Source organism: Elephantulus edwardii, unplaced genomic scaffold (genome assembly GCF_000299155.1).
Source record: "Elephantulus edwardii isolate Elephantulus edwardi_28Jun2011 unplaced genomic scaffold, EleEdw1.0 scaffold00384, whole genome shotgun sequence".
Classification (NCBI taxonomy): domain Eukaryota; kingdom Metazoa; phylum Chordata; class Mammalia; order Macroscelidea; family Macroscelididae; genus Elephantulus; species Elephantulus edwardii.
The window spans coordinates 1,574,235-1,584,544 of NW_006400134.1; the positions used below are offsets into that span (position 1 = coordinate 1,574,235).

Below are 10,310 nucleotides of genomic sequence, written 5' to 3' on the forward strand. Positions count from 1 at the left end.
TGGGTGGCCAATCCTTCTTCCTAGTCTGTCTTAATCTGAATGTTCAGATTTAGAGGAGTATCTGACAGACAGCAATTTGTGGAGCAGAACTACACAATATTATTTCAAAGGCCAACATATTTACTCAGATCTTTTCCCAAGCAGTAGGTGGTGGGTTGGAACGCCTCACCTTTAAGTTAGCAGCCTTTGCTTCTAGGTTATCACTGTTGCCTCATTGATAAAAGTGTTTTTTAATGTTTAGTACACAATTTATACTGACTTTTGACAGATGGAATCATCCCCTAGAATAACTGATAGATAATGTTAATTCCAACAAAATCAGTAGTATTCCTTCTAGACGTCACTCCCTTCTACAACTATCTACCCCCTAAGTCCTTGATTGGTGCAAGCAACTTATACATCAGCTATTGACCTTAAAGACTGGCAATCTGCTCCCATGCATCAGCCCTGCAGAAGAAAGGGCTGGCAACCTGCTTCCACATAAATGACCATCAAGGAAACTCTATGGAGCAATTCTACTCTGCACGCATGGGGTTACCATGAATTTAAATCAAATGTGAGACACCTGGGTAGGTTTCTTGGGTTTTGAGGTCTATGACCAATGTTTAGTTTTCTGTGTTCTTAATATTCACTTGATGAAGTATACTTTTGCTTTGGTTTTTCTCCTGATGCTGTATTGTTTTTGAGATATAACCATATTGTTACATCTAATGTCTTTTTTGTGTTATTGATTAATGTAACTCTAATGTGTGACTACACCAAATGGATGGATGTTTGAGTTATTTCTAGTTCAGGCTAGAGTGAATAGAGCTGCTGTGAATATGTCTGTCCTAGCATTTTTGTGGGCTTGTGCATCCATTTCTCTTGAATGTAAAGCAAATATTAAAAATTGCTGGATTATGGGGTAGTAGGTACAACTGTGTGGCCACCAGAGCTCCCTAATTATTACATTAGAAATTGCCAAACAGTTCTCCAGAATGGTTTCTCCATTTTTCACATTCTTTTCAGCATTTTATGAAAGATGGAGATCTCTTCTGTAAGGAGTTGATTAATAACATCTCAAACAGATATGTCTGAGTACAGCAGGAGTGCTCCTTGGAAACAAAGATGTCAAAGCATCGTCTTTCATACTTTGTCCACATAGCTATGCGAGTCTATTCCCTGGGAAGGGATATCATGTTTGCAAAGGTGGAGGACCAGCAAAGCAGAGGAAGACTCCCAACATCATAGATTGACATGGTGACTTTGACAATGGATTCTAACATGTCAGAGATTATGAGGATGGCTCCAGATAGGGCAGGGTTTCTGGTCAGCTGTTCAGAGGGCACTATGAGTTGACACTGTGGCACCTAACAGCAACATCATTATTTAAATTTGTGTTTCTCTAGTGAGAAATTATGTGGACCACATGCTGTTGTATCTTTTGGCCACTTAAAAATTCTCCTTTGTGGAAAATGCCAAGTCACATCTTTTGCCCACTTAGTTTTCATGTTGGGCTTTTCAATTACTGTTTGTCAAAGTTCTTTGTACAGTTAAAAATTGAGTCATGTTTCAGATAAGCATGCTATAACTATCTCCTCTCAGTCTTGGATTGCCTTTTTACTTAGTTTTTTGTTTTAGTTTTTGTTTTTTAGTGAGTAGAAGCTTTTAAATTGAATGAAATCCAATTTATTTCTACTAACCCTATTTCTGTTCATAATTAAGACCCTTTGTGTTATCTAAGAAATCTTTCTACCTAGGATGGTGAATATATTTTCTAAAATTTCTTCTTGGAACTTGGATTTTTAGTTTTAATTTAAAAACCTATGATATTTTCTGACCAAAGTAAGTTTGGCAGCTACAAATGTATAAACCTCCCAGAATTATTTTTCATGTGATTGATAACATTTACCACAATTATGTGTTCTTCTGCTTGGCTACTACAGACCATGTGTTTTCTTAATTTTCCCCTCTAAATATTTCTATTGCATATTCTAATTATTTTATGTTAGTGGAATTTGTATTATTTGTTCTTTTGACCTTGACTTTTTCATTAAGCATAATGATTCCAAGGTTTATCCATGTGATAGGATGCTGTGGGAAGTGTGGAATGAAAACTTACTGTGTCAAACTAATGGACGCAGAATTTGACTGTGTCAGTAGTAGTTAGACCTTCATTGGCTTTAAGAAGTGGACCCTTGGTAGGGAGGAAAATGTGCAACAGTGAATGAAGGGGAATCTAAGTTTTCTGTAAACTTGTGTTAAAATATCAATTTAAAAAATTAAATGGAAAAAGAGTGGAGGAACCATAAACTTCCATATGTCCTTGGGATTTAAGCAATAATAACCAGAGCAAATGAAAGAGTTGGAGTGGAGGTAATCTCAGTGTCCTTTTGGAATAAAAGATGCTAACAGATCTGTCTATCCAATGACTTGGCAGTCTGGTGGGTGAGATTATGATCCTTGGAGAGATTAGTGCTTGGCCTAAGGTGCAACAGAACCATTTATGGGGGCTGTTTTTCAAGATGAGAAGCAGGTTGTAATATGTTTCTGTATCGTGGAATTCTTAGAACTCACTCCTATTCTTGCCACATTTGCCTGCAATCCTGACAAAGAATTTTAAAGGCACTGTCACCTCATAATTCTCACATGGGGCTTTCTCTCCTCTGCTAACACCGTAGAGAATACTCCAAGAGTGGCAAAGATGTTCTAACATGGCGTGGTCCAGGGCAGACTAAATTTAAGACCAAAACCCCATACAGAGCTGGCAGGAAGCTGCGAGGAGGGCTCTTGGGCCTTCACTAGCCTAAAGGGCAGAGAGATTCCCAAGGTTTCATGTCATCTTTAGGTTTCCTTGTCCTCCAATCACACCAGCGTCCCTCACAAAGACGTCCTCAACTTGGTCATTTGGCCTTAGAGAGCGAAAGCGAAAGCACAGTGTGCAGACTATTGGTTAAGCAAGGGTCCAGGTGTAGACCCGACAGGGAGAGTGCAGGGTGCGGGCAGCGTTTGGGGGATAGAACCCACTGAATGATTTGAACATACAACAAGTAGAAGACTATACCAACAGGGTTTCTTAAACTAAAAATATGTACATTTAATTGCTGTGGAAACCGAATGTTGTCTCTGTTAACCCTCCAAGCTTCAAAGCTAGAGAGGAGATTTGTGGTCCTGCCGAACAGCTGTTGTTGTTAATTGCCTTCGAGTTGAGCACGACTCATAACGACCCTATGAACAAAAGGCTTGAAGCCCAACTATCAACGTTTACCAAAGTTCTTAGAGTTTCTGGAGGCATGTTATTTAGGAAGTAGATTCCAGCTAGTGGATCCAAATCTTGCTTTAGGGTTGGCAGCGCAACTCTTTACTCAGAGGCCTGAAATCCTGACCTGGAAACCTGGTCCATTCCTATAACTACAAACTATCCTCCTCTCTTGAGTGCTTGGCAACAGCACCCCTCTCCATCTCCACTCCCTTACTCCCTGCCCCTCTCCACCACCTTGTACCTGGCAACCTGAAAGAACTGTTTCAGGAACCATTAAAGGCCCTGCCTTTGTGCAAAGTCCCTGCCAGGCGCACCTGCACCCTTGCTACTTCTTCACTCTACCTCAGCCTCCCTTTTATTTTATTTTTTATTTTTTTTTATTATTATTAAATTTTATTAGTTTCAATGAACATTCACAGGGATTCTGGGCTTTCACTCCTTCATTGCCGCACCATTCTCTCCACCCTCCTCCCCAGTTTGTTCTTCTTCCCCGCCATCCGAATGTCTGTTTTAATTGTCCAATTGCCACAGTGCTTGTCAAAGTCAGTTCTGATTAATCTCCTTTGTCGGTGTGTCCTTTGCCATTCCCTATCACTCCTCCCTGAGAGAGACTTCACCCTGATTCATAAGGAAAAGGGGATGGCGTATTCTCTTAGCTACTTCCTGCTGAAAAGGGACGCTGTGGGTTTCAGTCAGCCTCCCTTTTATAAGATACTTGCTTGTACCACCCCGCGGTGCTCCCATCTCGCATCTAGGATTTACCTGTGAAGGTGGGGGTCAGCCAAGACACTGGGTTGTTCAGAACTGAGCCACCTTGAGTCTCACCACTAAGCCATCAGAGCTCCCCTAATGCTGACTCCAAGAGTCCCAAATGTAGATTTAGATTTGAGTTCTAAAAAAAAAAAGATTTGTGTTCTGGGATTCCTTCACACAAATCTGTTTAATCTACAACTGGAATCAGGTTGGCGGCAAATGAAGTAAGATCCATAGAAAATGTAAGACATAATCGAATAAATAGTCTCTTCTCCTTCAAAGGCAGCCAGTGGAGAAGGTAGAGGGGAAAGCAGACAATGAGGAAATACTCCTTTTGGAGCGTTGTCTCCCAAGAGCCAAATGGGACTTGTGCCTGGTCTTCCATGTGACCTGCTGCAGAGCAACGATGTCTGATTACCAGGCTGTGGGTAAGTGCTCCGCTCAGATTGTTTTTGGTTCTTCAGTGGTTACTACGCAGGAACTATTAATTTTTTTATTTAAAAAGAAACCATTTGTTTCTACCTGGTTTACAATCCAAGTATCTTTGGTATATGAGACAAATACTATAACCACCATACTACAATCATTACACTAAGTATTGCTAAAAACCCTACAACATCTTGTCTGCAAATATTGTGCATTTCAATATAGGAAATTCAACTGCATTTGACTGTCTGTAGCCAAATGCTAGAGAAAACTCTTGTGGGAAGCATCACAATTCATTCCAGCAAAGGAGTCTGAGACTCTTGCATTTCAGGAAGCTCTGTTGGCCTGTATTAGGCCCCAATTTTGTTTAATGTATGTTGGTGAAGCTAGGACTTGAGGCCAGGGCCACATCAGCTAGGGAAACTCCCTCCTGTCCCCAGCTCTTCACACGACCAGAGCTCCATAGTTCACTACCCAGGGGTTTTGAACAAGAGCCTTTGCAGACCTTTGAACTTGCACTGCTAGTCAGCAAAAGCTCTTGGCTCTTGACAAATGATTGGTGCTTCCATGAAAAACTCTTTAACGAGCCATTTCTCTTCTAGAAAGTGAGCCATTTCTGATTTTTCACCCCACCAACGCTGGTTGTTTCTTGCTAAGGAGTCAATCACATGTATGTGTCATGCTCTACTGGGTTTCCCAGGTGCCTCCAAATGGCCCAAGGCCTAAATGTTTGACAGAAAAATAGAAAACAAGTATTTCTGAAGATGCAGGAAATTGAACCTCTCACCCATTGCTGGAAGGATCCCAAAATGGTATCGCCTCTGTGGAAATTCATCCAACAGTATCTCAAATTGTCAAACAGAATTATCTCATGATTCAACAAATCTACAACTAGCTATATACCCCAAAGTATTGAAAGTAAGAATGCAAGCAAATACTTGTACATACACCAATGTTAACTGCCATGTTGATTTTCAACAAATGTAAACAACCCAAGAATCCATCCACAGATGAATGGATAAATGCACACACTGGGATATTATTCAACCTCAAAGAGAAAGTATGATACATGTTAAGATGGTAATGAGCCTAGAAAAACTATTGATGTTGTTGATTGCCGTTGAGTCCAGCACGACTCATAGAGACACTATGAACAAAAGACCTGAAGCTTTTCTATAACTATTGTCAATTTTCCAAGTTCATAGTTTCTAGAGGCATGTGGTTTAGGAAGTGGATGCCACTCCTGTTTCCAAACCTGTGTTAAACTGGGAGCTCCACCAAACACTGTTCACCATGAGCAGCCATTATGGCATTTAACACCCCCTCTCGCCCAATGGCACAAGGTTCAGCATCACAGCAAACCCAGATTACCTCAGTGCAGCAAATTAACAGAGAAGTGTTATACAACTTAGAAGAAACTATGCTAAGTCTCTGTTCCCCAATAAACAAGCAGAAAAGTCTTGACTAGGCAAATGCGTAAAGATCCAAACTTATAGTGATTAGTTTTATAGGAAGGAGGGAAGAAAATCCCCTTCTCACTTCACTGAATTATTGCTTAAAGGGTGCTGAGTATAACTGAAAGATGATGAGAAAATTCGGAAATTGGTACTAGTGATGACTTCACAATAAACCTAATTAATGCCACTAAATTGTGCACATAAAATGGTTGACATTGCAAGTGTTTTGTTATGTGTTTATCTCTCTCTTACACACACACACTCCGATCAGTATTTCTAGTTCACACAGGAGCAGTAGACACCTCCTACTCCTCCTCCCTCTCCTGACCCAGGCACCTTCCTCTCAAGCCTTTTTACCTCAGAATCCTCTGTGCTGTCATTCCTCTATCTCTTGCACTATCTCTTGTTCTTTGTGATTCAATTTAAGTCCAATATTTTAATAGCCAGTTCATGTTTTATCCAAACCTTAGCAAAGGATTAAACATGCATTGAAGGAAATTTGCCTTTTGAAAATATCAACTGCTGTAGGAGAAAACCTGAATTCAGTTTACACTAGACCAGAAGTATAAGCTGCACGGCCAATGGGCAAGCTCACACAAACTTCACAATGACTTCATTTCTCCTTCCTTAATCTTACTATTTCTTTGAATACTTAAATTTTTGTTTCACTTTTTAATTGTTACCCCCCCCACGCCCATAAAGGTCATGAGGTGCCAGTTTTAAGGCAAGCTATTTGCATGGAGAAATAGTGTCTGGTGGCTTAGAAGTAAGGCTAACTCAAAGACAAGCAGCTCAAACCAACCAGGTGTTCTGTTAGGGTGGTTGTGGGGAAGATGAGTAATCACCTCCCATGGGATTTACAGCCTCTGAAAACTCTAAGAGAAAGATAAGAAGATAAGGGGAAGGAAAACTAGGCTACTGGAAACTGATTAGATAGAGTGGAATTAAAGAACAAGATGAGACACTGGGGATAATGTAACTGATATTACTGACAATTGCTGTCAATAGAGATTGTCAAGTGAGAACCGAATTTGTTGTGTAAACTTTCATGAAAAATCATTAATATATTATTTTTAAGTCTAGACAATTCTACAAAAAACAGTATCAATTCAATGCAATCCCACTACAGATACCAATGCCATTCTTCAAAAAGATGGAAAAGGACCAGTGCCCACACGGCCTTAGTGTACTCCTCATTTTAAAAATCATCGTCAGCAGGACTTTGCTTGCAGAGGAAGACGAAAGATGACCGACCGAAGCGTCACAGAGCTCATCGCCTCGTGGCCTGCGTGCAGACAACCTTGCCTTTTTTACTTTTTCAAACTTGAGAGGGTCTGTTCACTTCACTGCTCTGGAAGCACCTTCTCCATTTGTGGAAGGGGAAAGTCATAATACCTACTTTGAGTTACAATTAGACCACTTGGTAGGGAGGAAGGGGTCAATGATGGCAGCTCTAGAGCCAGAAGTGTGGTCCCCAGCTTCGGTTCCCAGTAGGACACAAGGTTGGACCTCAGAAGAGCCTGAGGCAAGGGAGAGCTGTTCAGCCACTGAGGAAAGCCACCCAGCCCCTGGGGAGAGCTACCTGTTTGTATGAGGAACTTTATCTACACTTTCTTCCACCTCCTTCTCCAGTACACCTGTAAGTAACATCTCCAAAACCCTTTCATTTATAACTCACAAGTTTGTTCCCTCTATGTTTGCTCTCTTTCCTATAGGTAATCTTGTTTCAGAACCTGAACCCTGAGCCCAGTTCCAGAGACAAAAGGGAAATATAACTGCCAGGTAAGGAAGCAAAGGTGGATGGAGGCTCAAAACTCAGCCAGCTACTCCCACTGGACCCACCCATGCAAACACCTTGCAGGCCACAGGACAGAAAACATCATTAAAACATCTTCTAACTGAACAAGAAGGCATGCAGCTTCAGCTCAAGACCACCAGTAAAGTGTTAAAGTGGGCTCCCCTTCTCCTTCATATCAACACCCCTGTTCAGTATTAATCTTCCAGAGAGTCTGCATTTCTATTCCCAAATGGGAAACCCACAAATAAAAAAGACAAATTCTTTGTAATTAATTAATTAAATCAATCCCTATTGGACTATACCCACCATTACTCTGTCTTTTCCAGTACCTGCTTGATCTTTCTCATTTCTTTTACTCACTCCCTCCACACACCAAATTGTGCAACCCTGTAATTTCATCCCAACCAGCCTCACCCTTCTGTTCCAACCTCTTACTCCCTTGGATCCCATACATTTTTTTAATAATAAATAAATAAAAAAGAAGATGGAAAAGGTAATTTCCGTTTTTATCTGGAAAAGAAAGAGATCATAAATAAGCAAAGCTCTGCAGAAAAAGAAAAACAAGGAGAGGCAATTGACTAATGCAGTGACAACCTCTGTAACAAATGGTCCTGGGGGAGCTCTGGTAGCCTAGTGGCAAGAAACTACACTGCAATCCCAGAGATATGTGGTTTGAATCCACCAGATACTCTGCTGGAGAAGGAGGGGCCATCTCCTTCTGTACCAGTCAGATCCAATTTGATGGTACACACAGACACAAAAATAAGAAAATAAATTTTTTTAAAAAAAAAAAGAAGTAGAAAAAAAAAACAAAAACTAAATGATTCTGGTAAAATTGGGTACCCATATGCAGAAATCTGAAATAAGATCCACACCTTACACCATATACAAAAACCAACTCAAAGTGAATCAGAGACTGAGGACTAAAACCTAAAGGATCATTGGGGTTAGGGGGTGGGAACATGGACAAATCTAGAATCCTTAACCACAGTATGAACAGACTTTCAAGCATAATCAAAATCCACAACTAGAAAAGGATAAAAATATATTGAGAGCTTCTAAAAGTCAAATCCTCATGTGCATAAAAAAACTTCTCCAATAAGGTTAAAGAAAACCCACGGACTCTAGACGAAAGGTTCAGAAATTACATACTTGACAAGGGACTCATCTAAAAGTTGTAGAATACCCCAGCATCTCAACAAGAAAAACACAAACAACAAAATTACAAAATGGGCAAGCAATATGAAAAGATACAAATCAAAATGACAATGAGAAATCACTTCACCCCCCTCAACAACAGCAAAGTTCAACAGGAGAGCAAACAACAAAGGTTAGTGAAGATGTAAAGAAACTGGGCCTCTCATGCCCTGCTGGTGGGAATGTAAAATGGTACAACCACAGAGGGCAGTCTGGCACTTCCTGAAAAATGTGAAAGTAGAAATAGCAGTTGATCTAGTTATCCCACTAATGAAAATATACCTTAAGTAAAATAAAGCTGCCCCACAGATGCATGCACATCCATATTTATTGTATAAATTATTCATGGTGGATTAAATTCCATTATTATCTCAGTATATTTTATTGAATTATATGTTGTGATCATCAAAGCAGTTACAATGTTTTAAAATGTTTCATTTTTAAAAGTTCAATTTAGTCCCTTTTATCTACTTTCCTATAATAGAGAGAATGGTTAGCACTCTGGATGTTAAATCCAGTGATCCAAGTTGAAAATCTCTTTGGGACTTTGTTATTTAAATTTAAAATATGAGTTTGACTTTTTATTCTTTTTTTCTGAGATTGGATTGTTTTGAAATTAAAATACATGTACATTAAGAGCATCATTTACAACCATGCTTTTCACAAGTTGGGTATTGCACTGCATGAGAATGTGTCTGTAGGGGTTCCATGGTGTAATGGTTAGCACTCTGGACTCTGAATCCAGCAATCCGAGTTCAAATCTCGGTGGGACCTTTCTATTATGTTTTTTTAAGGACAATAGAGCTTAAGAGCCCCAACGATTTCTTGTCCAAATGGAAGAGACAGTAGAAGGACATCCTGAAGCACTTCTGCTGCTAATCCCTCTCCTTCCTTCTCTCCTTTCCTCTCCTTGCCTCAGGAATTAAAGTTCCAAAAGCTTCAACTAGAAAATACCTGAGTATGTGCAGAAGCAAGAAAAAGCAGAGAGGAGAAATGAAAATGAGATAAAAGTAGATACCACACTAGAAAGAAATTGAACATTCACAGCAAATGTTTCATGCAGCATTTTGACAACCTGAGATTTGACCGAAGTGCTCCCATCATTTCCTCACCCACCAGAAATCACGATTCCTCTCAGAAATCTCAAAGCTGCTTGCCTGACATTCGTGCTTTAAGGTTTCCTGTCCCTGTCAGGAGGGGTGAAATGACTTGCTAGTGAGTAGAAGCCAAGTTAAGACCTAATATGCTCCCTTGGTGTTGACTAGCTTGTGCACCAAACAAAACAATGGACATAATTTTTCCCTTTACAAGCCAATGTTCAGGGCATGGAGTGGAAAACTGGAAAATCAAGGTGAGAAATTGCTTTAGAGATAAAGATCTAAATTGCTAGATATTTTTCTGTTTGCTTACTAGAATGTGGTTACCTCTACAGAGCAGG

General features: G+C 40.1%; 1 non-coding gene across 1 annotated transcript; it reads left to right on the top strand.

Annotated features, from left to right (window-relative positions):
- The first annotated feature begins 9,574 nt into the window (after positions 1 to 9,574).
- TRNAQ-CUG lies at positions 9,575 to 9,646 on the top strand. Its single transcript has one exon. It is a non-coding gene; the product is annotated as a tRNA-Gln (tRNA).
- The last annotated feature ends 664 nt before the right edge of the window (positions 9,647 to 10,310 follow it).